At 40.8% G+C, this 18,029-nt stretch overlaps 1 protein-coding gene and 1 long non-coding RNA gene across 2 annotated transcripts in view; one reads left to right on the top strand and one right to left on the bottom strand.

The window, feature by feature from the left end:
* LOC132380154 (uncharacterized) overlaps positions 1-3,677 on the top strand; it is a 31,889-nt gene extending 28,212 nt beyond the window's left edge. Inside the window, exon 3 of the long non-coding RNA XR_009507670.1 lies at positions 2,365-3,677. This is a non-coding gene — a long non-coding RNA (uncharacterized LOC132380154). The remainder of the gene's footprint in view (positions 1-2,364) is intronic.
* LOC132380153 (protein shisa-6-like) overlaps positions 1-18,029 on the bottom strand; it is a 568,432-nt gene that overhangs the window by 297,901 nt on the left and 252,502 nt on the right. The gene's annotated exons all lie outside the window — the stretch shown is intronic.

The raw sequence follows: 18,029 nt of genomic DNA, 5'->3' as shown, positions 1-18,029 counted from the left end.
TTCTCTTTCAAAGCATGCATAAAAGGTACTGTACTCAACAGGGAGTGAAGCATCATGCTAATTATGATAGGATTGCCATGTAGAAAGTAATAGCTTGCAAATCCTGCCATAGCTGATGGTAGAAATCCAGCCAGGTGATCAGACTTGGGATGTTGTTGATGGTGTTGTGACAGTGATCAAGGGCATTGGCTCCTCTGGTACCATAGGTAACTCGTTGGTGGTAACTTGTCAGAGACTTCTTCAAGCTGGCCTGGATAAAGTCCCCAAAAATGATCAGGAAGGCATCAGAGTGTCACATGACTGTTGATCATAGTGCTCGGCTCCTCCGATGCCAGCTTGACGTTAGCCAGGGGTGGGACGTACACGACAAGCCGGGTGACAGTACAGAATGCCCTCGGTAGGTAGAATGGACAAAACTTGATTGCCAGATGTTCCAGCCTCACTAGCACAGAATAATTTGGTGACAGTGATGTCAAAATACAGTCAACGCACAGTCTATCATCACCTAGAGATCATGTACATGTGCTTGTTATATACAAGGAGGTCCTCAAACAAATAACCAAGAGCCCACAGCCACCAATCACCTAATGCACACAAATATAGGGCCAATTCCTATTCACTTCTGGCTGGGATTCTTTAGAAAGACACCAGAAACATCTTCAGTATGGAGGCTGATGATGCTGGTTTATGGGCCTGTGCATGAAATGGCAGACATTAGCTGGAGGTCAGGTGTGAGTGAATCTGACCAACCCCCCCAACTGCACTACCTGACTCAACACTTCAACACGTAACTCTCAATCCTTTTCTTATCCTGTGGTTGCTTACTGGATTACTGACTATTTCTAGCAATTTCTCTTTTTGTATTTCACATTTCCAACATCCACAATTTTTATTCTGATCTTCAGCAGCGAATTCATTTGTTAACACAGTCGTAAGCTGAGAGGTCAGATGAACTACAGTTGGCAAGGTTAGCACCAGTCCCCAGTCACTGACTTTGATATACTGTACAGCATTGGGTATTTTTTAATTTTCTGAATTTCACTTTATTGTTGTGTACTTAATTCAATTTTTGATAATGGATTGTTGTTGTGTCCTTTTGTAACTCTGACTGTTTTAAGTCAGTAATGTTCTGGGGTTCCACCAGAGATCTGCAGAATGTGCATGTTTCGTAGTGTTTACACAACGCGCTATAGTACCAGCGACCCGGTTCAATTCCCACCGCAGTCTTCAGGGAGTTTGCATCTTCTCTCCATGTCCAGCTGGGTTTCCTCTGGGTCCTCTGGTTTCCTCCCACAGCCCAAAGATGTACTGGTTGGTAGGTTAATTGGCCATTTTAAATTGTCCTGTGATTAGGCTAGGTTAAATTGGGGCTTGTTGGGCAATGTGGTGTGGCTTGAAGGACTTATTCCCTGCTGTAAATTAATAAATATTTATTAATTTATAAAATAAAAATAAACATTAAAATACTTCTACATTATGCAAATTAAAATTAATGGCAGTATACTGAAGATTATGGGTAAGACTTATTTCAGAAAAAGTCAACAGCACTGTAGTCTGAAGATGCTGCTAAAGTGAGTCCATTTTCAGATTTGTTGGGAAGATGCATTAATCGGGTAATTAAAAAATAACTTAAAGAAAAACCTTGGCATGTAAGTCTACACCACATTGAAAGTGATAAGACAGGTGGACAGGGTAGAAGAAAAACAGGTACTTAGATTGGAAAGGAATAGAGGGATTTGGGCCCAAGGCAGGCAAATGGGATTTGCTAAAATTGACATCATGGTCTTTAAGGATGGTGGAGGCTGAATGGTCCCCATCTCTGCACAATATATTTCTACGATTCTGTGACTGTCATCTGGAAGCAGGGAAATCCATGTTATTTTGAGATGCTAAAGCTCCTAGCCCTCTGCAATAGTACAAGTTAGCTTCACTAGACTGCTGTCAATAGTGCCAGCCTGCACCGGTGACACAGTAGTGCAGTGATTAGCACACACTTTACAGTACTGGCGACCCAGGTTCAATTCCTGAGTTTGAGTTTGTACATCCTCCCTGTGACCATGTTGGTGTCCTCCAGGTGCTGCAGTTTCCTCCCAGAGTCTAAAGATGTACCGGAAGGTAGGTTAATGCGTCATTGTAAATTGTGCTGAAATTAGGATAGTTTAAATCAGGGAGTGCTGGGTCTATTTGGCACTGTGTCTCAATAAGTAATAAATAAACCTGGCTGTGATCACTGACAGAAACACACAGGTAGCTGTTTGTTTAATTTTATTCATTCACTTTATGTTACATTTTGTTGTTGTCTTTTAATAATTGTAACATTTCACGAGATCCACTTAAACTGTGTCACAATGTCTTTCCTGACAGATCATGAAAACAGGCCATTTATAAAAAGCCATCCAGACAGGACCTCAAACTCTTCTGTGGCCCATATTCCTCATGGGATGCCTGCAGTCTCAGATCGCCAGATTCATCCATCTTGTGAGGATGTTATGGTAAAGGTAAAATTGGCAAGTCAACATCAGATCCAGCACAATTCAGCTCATTGACTATGCACTCCGCTTCTGACCAATGAATAGAGGAATGGATTCAAGATATTGCTAAACAGAAACTAGATAAAGTAACATTCAAGAGACTTTGCCAAATAATATTGTGTCCCTAATCCAAATAGAAGCCCAAAATTTGGATGAATGTTGAAAATACAGCTGACACTTGTTGGAATTTTATTGCATTAATCAAGTACAATTTACACTGTCTGAAAATAATGACATGCAGTCTCTGAGTCAACGTGAGTCATTCCACCAACTCCCTGGTCTCCACTGTTGCCTGTGGAATTCCCTTCTGGAAATGACAGTGGGGGCTAAAGGCACTAAATTAAATGGTAGGGCTGTTATAGGTTATCCAACATATTTTCCATCATCAACACCTTTGCAAATTCAGCACATAAGAGCCTTTTGCCCTCTTCATTCGACAGGTTGCTTATTAGCTTCAAACACTGCGCACATGTTCCTGGCTGTAAGTATACCTAATGCAGCAGAGGTGGAATGGAGTACCAAAGGGAACTACAGACCAGCACTACTGATTACAGAATGATTAATTGCTCTGTAGTAATCAGCAGAATATAAACAATTTCTGAAAAGATAGTTGGTGTTTAACTTGAACAAGATGGTGCCCAGATGATTTCCACTACTTAGACTTAGATCCATCAGAAGGCAGCAATGACAAACCACTTCTGCAGAAAAAAATTGCAAAGAACAATCATGGTCAAAGATCATGATTGCCCACGTCATGCCGTAGCACCCACATAGGTAGTGGTTAGCATGCTGCTATTACAGCTCATTCCGGACTCCAGAGTTCAATTTCAGCGGCCTTTGTAAGGAGTCTCTGTGCCTTCTCCCCGTGGAATGCATGGGTTTTTCTCGAGTGCTCCAGTTTCCTCCCACAGTCTAAAGATGTACCGGGTAGGTTAGTTAGATATTGTAAATTGTCTCCATGATTAGGCGAGGGTTAATCGGGCTTCGCAGGGGTTGCTGGGGTAGTGTGTCTCAAAAGGCCAGCAGGGCCTACTCCATGGTGTATCGCTAAAGTAAAATCAATTTTTAAAAAATGATGATGATGGATCTGCCTTAACATGATGGTAATGGCCATCAGAAGAATCTATGCTTGTAATCAGTCTAATCCCAGAGGCAAACCAGGGCTTAGACGAACCTAACAAAAATAAAATGAATAGATGGTTGTCATTCGATGTAAAGGGTCTCTCTGTTATTCAGGATGACCATGATACAACTTCAATGTCAATTCTACTTTCCTGCCCTTATCTAAGTCATGATCGTACATCAGACGAGATTCCAGGAACACTACACTGTATAGTACATATACGGCACTGCCTGATGGGGTGCAGTCTGATACACCAGGCTGTATTCTGAGCACTCATTGGTTTTTAGACACACAAGAACGATGAAGTCCTGATGAAGGGTCTTGACTCCAAATGTCGACTGCTTATTCCCTTCCATAAATGCTGACTGACCTACTGAGTTCCTCCAGCATTTTGTGTATTGGTTTTTGGTGCAATTGGGTCAGGAAGAGAAAGCACTAGATTCTTAATCCAGGTTGTTTATTTGCTGACTCGTGTTCAAAAGAATGTGTTGAAGTGGAGGACATCACAGCAACATCTAAGTTCATAATAATAACTCTGGATGTTTATTTGGAGAAACCTATGGCTTCTAAAGTCCACCACAACACTCATTATCTCAGGAGAGGTGTAAAGAACTTAAAGGAAATAAGAAATAGGAGCAGAAGTCGGCCATCTGGCCTGTCGAGCCTGCCCCATCATTCAATAAGATCATGGCTGATCTGGCCATGGATTCATCTCCACCTACCTGCCTTTCCCCCATAACCCTTAATTCCCCTACTATGCAAAAATCTATCCAACCTTGTCTTAAATATATTTACTGAGGTAGCATCCACTGCTTCACTGGGCGGAGAATTCCACAGATTCACCACTCTCTGGGAAAGGCAGTTCCTCCTCATCTTCATCCTAAATCTACTCCCCTGAATCTTGAGGCTACGTCTCCTAGTTATAGTCTCACCTGCCAGTGGAAACAACTTTCCTGCCTCTATCTTATCTATCCTTTTCATAATTTTGAATTAATTAATGAATTAAGCTTCTGGTTTAAGATGGCACTGGTGAAGCCCAGTGACTACTTATTGGAGGCAAACAAAACTAAGAATACAACTCAATACTTCATTAATAACAAATTTTCTGGAAAGATTTATAGTAAACGATCACTGCAAACAATGTGGAGGTGAGCAATGCCAAGACTGAGTCAAGGATCAAAGCGTGCAGGTGCGACACAAGGTTGAGGCAAAATCAGGGTGAGCAGAGTGGAGGAGAGGCAGAATTGAGACCTGTCCACCTAAATTGAGAGCGGGGTTTCATCAATCTGAATGCCAGGCTGATTTGGAAGGGTTGGTTACGGGGCAAAACAAGGTGACGGAGTCCAGACCCAGAGTGTATCGATGTGACAGGGCCTGGGTCCTAGAGTGAGGGACAAATCGATGTTTGGTCAATTTAAATGCAGAGCCAGATGGATTGAAAGGCAGAATGTTGGGACCAGAGCGAGGGTCATGCTGGTTCCACTCGCTGTTCTGCTACGTTCACTCAGCTCTGCTTTGAACTGCGGCTGAGGCTGTGGACTGCTCTTGCTGCTCTAGGATTCAAGCCTGTGGACTCACTCTCATTCTGAATGCTATTTGCTTACTTTTATTGTCTGCACGGTTTGGTTTTTTTTCCGCTCTCTGCACATTGAGTGTTTGGCGTTTTTTTTTAATGGGTTCTTTTTGGTTTCTGGCTGCCTGTAAGGAGACATATCTCAAGGTTCTATAACATATACAAGCTTTGATAATAAATGTACATTGAACTTTGACCATCAGAGATCAAAATGCATCACAGCAAGGGTCAATGCGATGATGAGGGGAAGACACTGAAGCTTCTTGCACGTCACTTCCAGCTTTTACACTTTATACAACACACCTGAAATCCAATTGATTTAGCTGTCCCGAAAGTGTGTTGGTTCGAACTGCACATTGGATTCTCATTTGTTATGACTGAATAAACAACTAGCTCACACCAATACTGTCTGAAGTTTTCTATTTGGTTACAATACCTTATGGATTTGATTATGTGTGTGTTTATTCAACTTGCTTTTTTTTGCCACAGTAATGTTGAAGAACAGTTCCAAGATGTGTAAGTTAAATGAATATTAATAAGAGAATGTCAGCAGCTTTAATTGCAAGTGCTTGTAAAGTTTGAAAATTGGCCTGTTGGGATTCAGCAGTCTGATTGCTGTTTTTTGAAAATTACCCTTTGGTTACTCTGCCATCTTTGAACCAAAGGTTATTGCTGCAAATTATCTGATCACTCACTCATTGTTATTTGTGATAGTTTGTAATGGGCAAATGTCCGACAGTGACCACAGTTCAGAAATACATTTAAAGTGATGCATGAGGCATTATGTGAACATAATATATTCATTCTAATGACACACAGCTGAAGAGATCATTCAGGAGTCTGCTAGCCTTCATGCATTTGTGTACATCCGATGAATTATGTATACCCCACCCCAAACCCTACCACTTTACACTCGTACTTGAAGAAAATACCATCACTTGCCACTGATGATCTGAAGTGAATGTTGCTCACCTGATTAAGGAGACAGAAGGTACATGGACCAGAAGCCAGCATGTTCCAGAGAGATGAGAATGAGATGAGAACTAAATTTAAATATTTCAGTGGTCAGGGTTGCAAATCTGAATGTGCCAGTGCATCTTTAGCATTCAGAAATATGTACTTTTCCAGTACATTTTTTTATGGAGCAGTAACACGTTGTGAAGCCAGAGTCCTGGACCATATGACTGATACATGTAAAAGCAAAATGTGTAATTTAGTAAAACCTAGTGTTTCTACCTGTAGCCATGAAATTACCAGGCTGTTATAAAGACCCATCTGATTCACTAATGCTCTTTGAGGTAGGGAATCAGGTAGAACCAGTATGAAGCTCCAGACCCAACAATCTAGTTGGCCTTTGGCGGCCTCCTCATTTCAAAGTGGTGATGAATACCAAGATTGCTAGTGACCTCTGCTTTTTGTGAATGAAGACAGAGGAATATGGGCAGAACTCTCTTAACACACAAACTAGAGTTGTTGTCTCACAGCAAGCCTGCTTCAGTTCTGACTCTCCTGGTGCTGTTGATGAGACATGTCCACATTCTCCCCATGACTGCAAAAACTTCCTCCATGTCCCCGAAGACATGGCTGGCATGTTGTAAGTAGTTCCTAGTATGGGTGGTGGTGAGATTAGTACAGGATTGGTGTGAATGGTTGCTTGGTAGTCAACACTGGCTCATTAGAGTGTATGACTCTCCAAAGCTGTGTGATTCTGTAACACCATGACTTCAAAATCTCTTCCATTTACAATCTCTCACAAGTCAATCATCTTCAGTAGTTCAGGATGCTTCCAGCAAAAGTAGAACATTGATGGATCTGTTTCTATTGAAGCTTATCTCCTGAACCAGGACTTTGTCAACTTAATCATTTAAAGTTAAGCAGGTCCTTCGCAGAACCATGTGTTCAACCTCCAGCAAGTTGATTTCAGCACCAATTAACTTTGTAAATATGAATAGAAATCACAAAAAAAGTCAGAAATTAACATCTATTGCAAGGTCCAGTGCAGAATGCCCTAGGCATTGATGAATAATACAATTAAGGAATCTCAAACTGTACTTGGTGCCTTCATGAGTGGGGTAAGAATGAGCTGAATGTGACATCAGAGGATTTGGGGTGCTGGCTACACAAGGGTTAATCACCCGTTGACTCTCATGCCACCTTTGCTACAATCTCCAGACCTGGAACTTAGCCAGGTGAAAGACTAGCACACACCCAGCCTCACCACCATTATCACAGATGTCTGAATCATGCTGCCTTCTCATTTCCCTTTGCAGCTTTCTCTTGAACAAGGCTCTGTTCATGATGGTGGGTATAGATTGGATGAAGGAGGGAGCACAGAAAAGACAAGTCCCTGCACCACTATGCCATGCCCAACATCACTTTTCTCTTGGAGAATGGCTCATAATAAGCCTCCATGTGCCCACTGACAGCACACTTGGAAATGCTGAGCCAAATTTTTCCAAGCTGTAAGAACCTATGACTCTACATTCTCAAATGACATCACCCTACTCAATGCCATCACTGATCTGTTCAAGAGTGTCATCATTTTGCTAAATTAGGACTGCGTCAGTCCTTGGAGGCCTTTCTCTGTTTCTGTAGAACTTCAAGTTGCTCCTATGTGGCAGAAGTGAGACCTATCACTGTAGCCTGCAGACATGATGGGGCATCCTCCCAACAGCTGAAATCAAAACCCATGGATCTGTTGCCAATTGTTTAGCAATAACCACCAGACTTGAGGTCATGGTCTCCTGATTCCATGCCACACCCCTCAAGAACATCGAGGTGGACTCCATCCTCCTCACCATTTCCTGCAACAGGCCGGGCAGTTATGATGATGCACCTGCCATCTCCATCAGCCTTATTATGAAGCAGGGTTTCCCAACCTTTTTATACCAGGGACCAAAACCGTTAAGCAAGGGCTCTGTGGACACCATGTTGGGAACCCCTATTATAGAGAATCCCAAATGTGGACCTTATATTAGACATGTGTGCACTCGCCATTCCAGCAGCTTAGTGCCGCCCGGTGTACTATCTGCAGCATGCTTCACCCTAATCTGTTCACCTCTCATGGTGCTGTGTCTGAGCCGGTACTGTGCTACAATATATTCATTATCATCTTCCCTGTCCTTTCCTCTCCTGCTGCAGCAACTCACCTCTGGGAGGTGGCATTCAGGTGGCCTCTGCAGGTGGGCTACAAAGATTGAACAGCAGATAAGCATACTTACTGTCATCATCCAAAATACCCGTGATGCAGCTACGTTATTGGTAATGAGGGTGGAAACTAAGTTCAAAGTTCAAAGTAACTTTATTATTGAAGCATATATATGCCATCATACACGATTCTGAGTTTCATTTTCTTGTAGGTATTCACAGGAAAACAGATAAATACAATAGAATCAATGAAAAACTATGCACAAAAATGAACAAATTACCAATGTTCAAAGGAAGACAACCTATACAAATACAAAAATAGAAAAATAATATTAAGAATGGAGTTGTCCAGTTCCTGAAAGTGGATCCATAGGTTGTGGAGTCAGTTCAGTGCTGGGCTGAGTGAACTTATTCATGCTGAAGATTTTAACCGTTCCTAAACCTTGTGGTGCGGGACCTCTTTCCCAATGTCAGCAGTGAGAAGAGAGCATGGCCTGGATGGTGGGGGTCTTTGGCAATGGATGCTGTTTCCTTATGGCCGTGCTCCTTGTAAATGTGTTCAATGGAGGGGAGGGTTGTTACCTGTGATGGCTGTATCTGTTACTTTTTGTAGGCTTTTTGTTCTTGGGCATTTGTGTTTCCATACCAGGCTGTGATACAACCAGTTAGGATATTCTTGACTGTGCATCTATAGAAGTTTGTCAAAGTTTTAGATGACTAAAGATCGGATAGTTTGTGTCAACTCATGTAACTTAGAAACTCTAAATCAAATCAGTGAGTTTGTAATAATCACAATGAAGTATAGATGGTCAGCTTATCTGACAAGACTTCTTATATCTTCTGCTCTTGAGATTGGTAGAGGAGCAGGGCCTAGTCCAGCTTGGTGAAGTGGTGAACTTGTGAGGCCCCCACTCTATATGGTTGGTTTCTCTCCTATCTCATGCTGGGTTACCCTGAACGGAGGAAGTGACACCTATTCTCATGTCTTTGGAAGTTTGACGTTGGAGTGGAGGGGCTAAAATGGTGACGTAGCTGAATGGAGTAATGTTTAGTGTGAGAGCGTGTGAGTGTGCTTCCATAGAGTCCATGCCTGAACAAGTGTCTCAATGTAAGAAAGCAGTATCTCCAGTGGTCTTACATACCTTGTGAGATCATGACATTTCCTATGGCATTCTTCCACACCACAAGGATTCTTTCTCCAGAAACTGATCACTCCAGCCACCTCCCACCAGACTCAATTACCAAGTCTCCACCGCCCTCATACAGCTAGCTCCACACTTGTGTTATTAAGCCTAGCTTGGTCTCTAGTTTATTATGGGCATTCTCTTTTCTTCTCCACCCGATTCACTTAACTACTACATAAGACCTGCACCTAACTGACCTCACCCCTCACAAACAAGAGAAAATCTGCAGATGCTGGAAATTCAAGCAGCAATGCAAAATGCTGGAGGAACTCAGCAGGTCAGGCAACATCTATGGAAATGAATAGATTGACAACATTCCAGACTGAGACCTTTCGTCGGGACTGAGAAGGAAGGGAGAAGATGCCAGAATAAAAAAAGTGGAATTAGGGGAAGGTGGCTAGCTGGAAAGTGATGGGGGTGAAGCCAGGTGGGTGGGAAAGGTCAAGAGCTAGAGAAGAAAGAATCTGGTAGGAGAGGAGAGTGAACCATAGGAGTAGGGGACCCAGGGGGAGATGGTAGGCAGGTCAGAGTGGGGATCAGAGAAAGGGGGAGGAAATTTAACCAGAAGTAGAGAATCGATATTCATGCTATCAAGTTGAAGGCTACCCAGACAAAATATAAGGTGTTTCTCCTCCACCCTGAGGGTGGCCTCATATTGGCACAAGAAGAAACCATGGACTGACATACCTCAATGGAAATGGGAATCAGAATTAGCATGTTTGCCCGTAGGGAAGTCCCGCTTGTAGGGATAGTGTGGAGGTGTTTGACAAAGCAGTCTATTTGTGACAAGTCTTACCAATGCAAAGGAGGCTGTATCGGGAGCACATTAAACTAATTAAAATTAAGGATGCACTCATTGCTCTCAGAAAAGAGAAGAGAAAAAGAAGTTGCAATATCCTCTATTCCTTGGCCGCTTTGATTTGTTCCAAATTCTAGTATATAGTATAATCCCATTTGTGAAAAAAGACATGAGGATTTATCATGATGAGTGATTATTAATATCCACAGGCATACCTGTTCTTGAGAAGTGGAATAACCTAGGTAATATTTGCCTGCTTCACGTTTAAAAAAAAAACGTTGATACAAAACATTCACAGAGTCTTCAGCTGCCAATTATGTACATTGTTTTTTTCATTTGCTGTGCAATTTTAACCACTTTTCAGTCTGTAAACTGTAACATGGAGCACTAAGTTCTCACAGTGATTCAAATGCACCACTTCCACATTCCCCAGGGCACAGTATTACTACGATGCTCAATGGAGCATTGCTTCTACAGCCCACGTACACAGTGAATTCAATGTGAATCACACTGTGAGCGGAACTGATCCATGTCTCTGATGGCATTGTCGGTCAGTTTGTCGAAAATCTGGACAATTAAATTAAACATGTGCTTAAATCTCACTTATTGCTGCATGTATTTTTGATTCTAAGAGGTAGTGTGCTCTTGTTCAATGTTTTGGAAGAGGGATATCCCAATGCTTGGCCAGCTGGTGTGGTATTGGCATCTGCATTGGACTCCAGGGTGAATGGTACTGGGTTCGAGTCCAGCTGGCTCCTTGAATGCTGGGTTGAGCATCGAGCTAGCCACTCAGCCTCATAAAAAAAACAGATAAATGCTGAAGAAACGGCAAAGTTGCTGCCCGATGGGCCACGAGGCACGGAGAAGAACAACAACTCCAAACCTTGGGTGTGTCTGGCGGTCTTAACGAAGAAGGTTTTGGGTATGTACAGTATGTAATTATAACTTAAACTACAATGAAATGTGTATCATCATCATAGTTGTGATTGCTTTTCCTATATGTTTACAGCTAACCCTTCAACTCCAAGCTTCTAAAGCACATCAGCCTGACCAAGAGCACCACATTCTGCAAACAGTGCTGATGATCAAATCCAAGAGCACTCAATTATTTGCAGAAAAATGGAGAAAATGGTAGAAATTATTCAGCACTGGCAAAATATCACTATTTCAAATTAGGAAGTAACGAATCTGAGTAATTTGGTCACAACAGGAAACATCGCCCTGTTGATTTACCTTGAGAGAATTGCATATTTATCAGCCGTGGCACTAAACCAGTATCCCTTTAAACAATGCACTCACTTCCCATTCTAATTTTTGCATTCAAAAATGATGGATTACATTATGCCTTTTTATCAAAGTTAACCTAGTATATTTATTTTATATATCCATCTTCTTCTTCAGTCCTTGATAGAATGAACTATATTTAATTTCTTGCCATTCTCATCTGTTTGTGGTGGATGGATAATCTTGTTTATCTCTGGGTTCAGCATCCAAACGAACATTCTGAAATGGCCTCTAGGAAATGTTCACTGACATTTTGATACTTAATTTACAGCTGTGCTTTATTAGCCAGCTAATTCATTTGGATTTATTTGATGAAAATCTTCTAAGAACATATTCCCCAGCTTTTTTTTTCTATCTTTCCCTGAAGGTACTGACTCACCGCTCTCCTATCTCCTTTGCAAGGCAGTGCCTGCAGCTGATGGATTCACAGCAGGTATTAGAACCCATACTGTACTCAATGGGAACGCATGCTCCATCAGAAATGAATACATAACACTTTTATTTTAAGAGCTGCCTATCTTGATTACATTAAAGTTAATTATAATTCCACCTTTAATCACAAGAAAACAGAAAATGGGACCAGGAGTGGGCCTTCCTATGCACAAGCTTTAAATAATGGTCCCAGTATGTTGTGGCTGTGCTTCCTCATTTCAGGATTTCCTTCTACAGTAAATAATTTGACATCTATCCTATAATGCACCCTTAGTTTCTCATATGCTCTACTAAGAACACTCCTTCTTCTACTACAGAATACAAGTCCAATACCTTTAGACATTCTTGGTAGGACAACACTCACATTTCTTATTTGTATCATGCTGTTGACTCTCTCCATTTTAAGTATAACCTCACTTAAATCAACAAGGTGTCATCATCAAAGAAGGTATTACAGAAATAGCGTTACTTAAATGGTAAACCAGAGACTTTGGAGTTCAAATCATCTTGTGGCTACTTATACAATTACGTACAATAACATGCCTGTCATTTATAAAACCATGACTATAAATATCTGCAAATAATGAAAATCAAATATTTGGATCTTTGTCAATGCAGAGGAAAAAGTAATCCTTTTTGATCCAGCATGTGCATGTAATTCCAGTCCTTATCATTACAGGTTTGATTCCCAATTGTCCTGAGATGTTCCACAAGTAGAAAGGGGTAAGATGTCTAGAATTGTTGGTATGTTTTGTATGCAAAGAATCAAATACTGGGACCAAGCTAATTTGGTCTTGCGACCTTTTAGAAATATTCCAAAAAGCATATGAAGTAGTAGTCCAGCCAATTTGTATATCTCAGCAAATGCAGTCATTGTAGGAATCAAACCACTTTCTTTTAAAACAATATTCCTAATTATTAACAGACTGTTCTTGGATCTTGTATGCTTTACTCCTCCTTCCTGTGAATCCAGTGTATTCACAGCTTCTTTGATATTCTTTCTATACTATTGAAAAAAATCAGGTGATGGACCACACTCAAGATTGAAAAAGAGGAAACAGACGTACTGTGTGATAATGGATAAATGATGTGTAGCTTTGCTTTTCAAAAGTTGTTGAGCTGTGGGAAGACTGATAGAACTGAAGAATTCTAGAAGAACAAGTGCTATGCATCAAACAACACGCCATGGTAACAAAGATACAGGAAATCACTGTTGCAAGCCACAGCTTCTACCCTACTGTTATAACATTATTGTATTGCAAGATATTATAAGAAAATCTCTTGACCTGACACCATACCTTGTCCTGACCTTGCACCTTATTATCTGCTTGCACTGCAGTCTCTCTGCACGATATTTTGCGTTCTGTTGTTGCCCTTCCCTTGTACTACCTCAATGTACTAACTTGAAGAAATGACTTGTATGGATGGTATGCAAAACAAAGTCTTTCACTGTACTTCAGTAAGTGCGACCACAATAAACCAATTTACCAATTTCTTCTTTCTATTTGACTGTCAAGAAATTAATGAACACTTTAGAATCAGATTTAATATCACTAGCATATGTCATGAAATTGGTTAACTTTATGACAGCAGTACAATGAACTACATGATAAATAAATATAGAGAAAAAACGGTTACATGAAGTATATATGTTTATTAAATAATTAAATTAAGAAAAAGTAATACAAAATAACAGAAATAAAAAATGTAGTGAGGTTCAAAGTCCATTTAGAAATCAGATGGCAGAGGGGAAAGAAGCTGTTCCTGAATCGCTGAGTGTGTGCTTTGAGAAAAAAATGACAAATAGTTTTGAATCCAAAAGATTGTCCAGAAAATTCATTCATTCTTATTGGCTGAAAAAATCACAGTAATGCTTGTAAATCTACTTCCTGCCAACAATCAGCTGCCAGCCCCTGACTAACCCTTTCATCTCACCTCTTTATGCTGGTCATTTCCCCAATAGTGTCTCAGTTGCAGGATCTCTACCCAAAATAGCAACTATCTCTTGCCTCTGCAGTTGCTGCTTGGCTTGTTGAAATTGTCCGGATGTTTGCTTTTTGCTCAGGACTCCAGCATCTATAGTTCCTTGCAACTCCATCTTATATCTGAACCATTTCCCAAATTACATGTCAAGTTGAAATCTTCACATGATGATGGAGAGGAATTCAGGAAAAAAATATCTGCTCCAGTGAATACAAACAACCAGGTCAACACCATATAAAGAATTATTTTAAAATTATAATTCAAGCAAAGTGTAGATCAAAGCATTGGAAATAAACACATAATTCTAGCTTTTGTATTACAAATATTTATCACCCAAGACTCTCTGGTAAACAGAAATCATATGGTACACCCAAAAGTTATCTACTACAAATCAATCTGCACTTTCAATAAAATAAACCATGTCTGACCTCTTTACTTCCACTGCTGAGTGTTTGAATGGATAATACTACTTTCCCTAAAAGCATGATGAAATGTTCACTGATTTACACATAATTAATCTGGCAATTCAGACATTCCAACTGCCCACACTGCGATCTACACTCCCACCCGTTGGTTAAAATCGACAGCCTTGGTATTGAGAAGTAGTACATTTTGATCAGATTATATAACATTTCCAAGAACAAGTATTCATTCAGCCATTTATCTGGACTGTGCATGCATGTATTTGCTTTATCTGAAGAAATTCATTGTACACTTGTCTTTAAATCCAGTGGATTGTTTCTCTGCCTCTACAGGAAAGTGGAGATACGTTCAAATGAATTCTGCCTGGCAGCAGAGCTTCTATAACTTCTGTCTGTTTCAGGCTGGCACCTTGCCCAACCTAAACCTTGAGGTAGCTGTTAACAAACTACCCATTTGCAACACGATCCATTAACATGTTCTTAATGACCACAATTAATGCCAATTAATATTGAAGGATTTATTATTCTCCTGTTGGCTAATATAACCAACTTGCATAAGATGTGTCAGACACAAGCATGAATAATTAAAGCAAATACATATTTTATCACTGCTAATTCTTAAGATTCCTTGATGAATATATCATTTATTGAATTATTCTTTGCATGAGAATTGACTCGATAGGTTATTGTAGAGTTTACTTAAGTGCCCTCTTTATTTGACTGTTTTTCTTTGGAACATTGTAATTATATCTGCAGGATAACGGCTGATAATGGTTTTCAAGTGCGCTGTGCTTTACAGAGGTGCCATTGAGTAACAAGAGCAAGGCACTAATATTTCACCTATAAGTTGAATGCATGTGCTCATTGCATTCTCATTGACCTTTTGTTGATTAATATTTTCTGCAAGGTACAGGTTCTATTTGCCCTAGTCACAATTTGTCCACTTCTCCTTACTCACCTTTCACCCTTCTCTTTTAGAAGATGCTGATCATTGACAGAGCTTGACTCTGGTGCCTGAGATCATCATCGTGCATTGCCACCATTTTAGACATGACCTGGACATTTTAGATGATGCAATGAAGGACAGACTGAGCTCAATCTCAGCAACACATTTCCCATTAATTGCCTACTGCATAAGCAAATGAAATGATAAAATCTGACTTTTGAAATATTCGGCAACACACAAAAAGTGTTGGAGGTACTCGGCCGGTCAGGCGGCATCTATTGAAATGAATGAACAGTCAAAGTTTTGAGCTGAGACCCTTCTTCAGGACTGGAAACAAAGGGTGATGATGCCGGAATAAAAAGGTCGGGGGGAGCAGAAGCAGACTGGTTGGAAGGTGATAGGTGAAGCCCTGTGGGTGGGAAAGGTCAGGAGCTGGAGAATCTGATTGGAGCAGAGAGTGGCTTGTAGGAGAAAGAAAAGGAGGAAAAGACCCACGGGGAAGTGATAGGCAGGTGAAAAGAGGTAAGGGACCACAGCCGGGAATAGAGGAAACGGGAGGGGGAGGGAAATATTATTATACCAGAAGGAAAAATCAATATTCATGCCATCAGGTTGGAGGCTGCACAGATGGAATATAAGATATTGCTCCTCCACCCTGGGGGAGGGGGGGCGGGGGTGCTAATCCAGGCACAAGAGGAGGCCATGGACTGACATGTCGGAACAGGTATGGGAATAGGAATTAAAATGTTTGGCCACCAGGAAGTTGGTGTTTTGGATTAGATGAGTGCTGTTGGAATGCTCAGCATTTAATTCTGATCATATACATTATGTGTACGACCATGAGCACTGGTTCACAAATTGCTTTAGTGTTTGTGTAGGTGTTACTGAGGGAGACTGTGGGTGAGTGAAGTGGAGGGAACGGGGAGGGAATGCTCTTCACCACTTATGCTGTTTCTCAGTTGAAATAAAGGAGACCCTACATAAGGAATCAGTGCCTTTTGGCACTGTTTCTATCATCCCTGACCACAACATGTGTTTGAAATGAGAATGAACACTTGCAAACAAGTATTTCAAAATGAAAGGGGAACTGTAATAATGCTGGATTCTGACTTCAGAAGCATTTTGCCTGTAAGCATTAGCATATTTGTCTTCAGAACTGCAATGCAAAAAGAATTCTGGGTCACAGCGATTTTCAGTGCTGTGAACAAGTTTTTCTGAAAAACAAATCTATGAATACTGCCCCATTGACATCAATAAGTTCTAAAACTGCATCTCTCTGTGCAAAGTAATTAAATCATGATCAGCTTTCAATTCCAAACTGTTTAACTGATCAGTCAGAAGCTGTGAAAATTACACTGATGTACCATTCTTCATTATCTGTGTTCTCTAATTATATGAAAAAGCTGTGGCTAAAAGCTTGAGGACGTTAACATTGAATAGTCAGTGAAGTGTTTACTTTTAGTAATCTAGGACTGAAAGTTGTCAACCATTGGGTGAGCTGCATGGAAACAACTGAATAGTTGCATTTAGAGGGGGTTGGTTATGTATCTGTACCTTGTTGTTAACAATATTTTATGCAGGTGGAATAGACATGAAGTAGTTACTGAGGTCCGTGAGAGTTTAGTAGTGGAAAGGGTGAGCAGCTTCACGTTCCTGGGCATCAATATCTCGGAGCATCTATCCTGAGCCAACATAATGATGCAGCTATGATGAAGGCATGCCAGAGGCTGTACTTCAGTTGGGATTTGAGGGGATTTGGTATGTCACCAAGGCAAGGCCTCTAGCAAATATCTACAGACATAACATGGAAAGCATTTTGACTGGTTTTATCACCACCTGGTATAGAGGCTCGATCGCACAGGATCAAAAGAGGCTGCAGAGGGTTGTAGACTCAGCCAGGTCCATCACGGGCATAAGCTTCCCCACAATTGTGGATATTTTCAAAAGGCATTGCTTCAAGAAGGCGTTATTAAACACCCTCAGCATCTAAGACACTTCCTCTTCTCATTACCACCATCTGAAGGAGGTACAGGAGCCTGAAGACACACTTTCAATATTTTACCAGGATTTACAATGGAAGAATCTTCTGATGAGATGTTGTCTAACTGGACCAGCTATAAATCCCATTTTATTGTGATCTTATGCAAACTTCATGAATTTATGGAATTTGGGGGTTGTTTAAAGGCCAGCATGTACTTTTCACCCTATTTATCCTTAAGTAAATGGTCTTGAATTGCTAGTGCTTGCTGAAGATACTTACACCATATCTGGGTCAGGATCTCAAATTTAAATGCAGCAATGAGAATATATTTCAAAATCAGAATTGTGTGTGAATTGGAAGGAATGTGAGAATAAAGTTAATTCAGTTCACCTGCTGCTTTTGATCTTATTAATGGTCAAGATTGAGAGTATGGGAGGAATTACTGAATAAGCCTACATACTTAAAGGTGGATGGAGATTCAATCAAGTAGACTACCTTGTCGGAACTGCATTTGTGCAGGCAAGTGGGGAGACTTCCCATGTTATGACCTTGTGAAACTTTGGATATCAGGAGCTGAGTCACTCAATCTAGGATGCCTAGAATTCACCTTCCTTGTGTAGCCAT

The sequence above is a fragment of the Hypanus sabinus genome, chromosome 23, assembly GCF_030144855.1.
Source record: "Hypanus sabinus isolate sHypSab1 chromosome 23, sHypSab1.hap1, whole genome shotgun sequence".
Lineage (NCBI taxonomy): Eukaryota > Metazoa > Chordata > Chondrichthyes > Myliobatiformes > Dasyatidae > Hypanus > Hypanus sabinus.
Note: the sequence above shows the minus strand (reverse complement) of the source record. Positions and strands in the feature narration are given on the sequence as shown.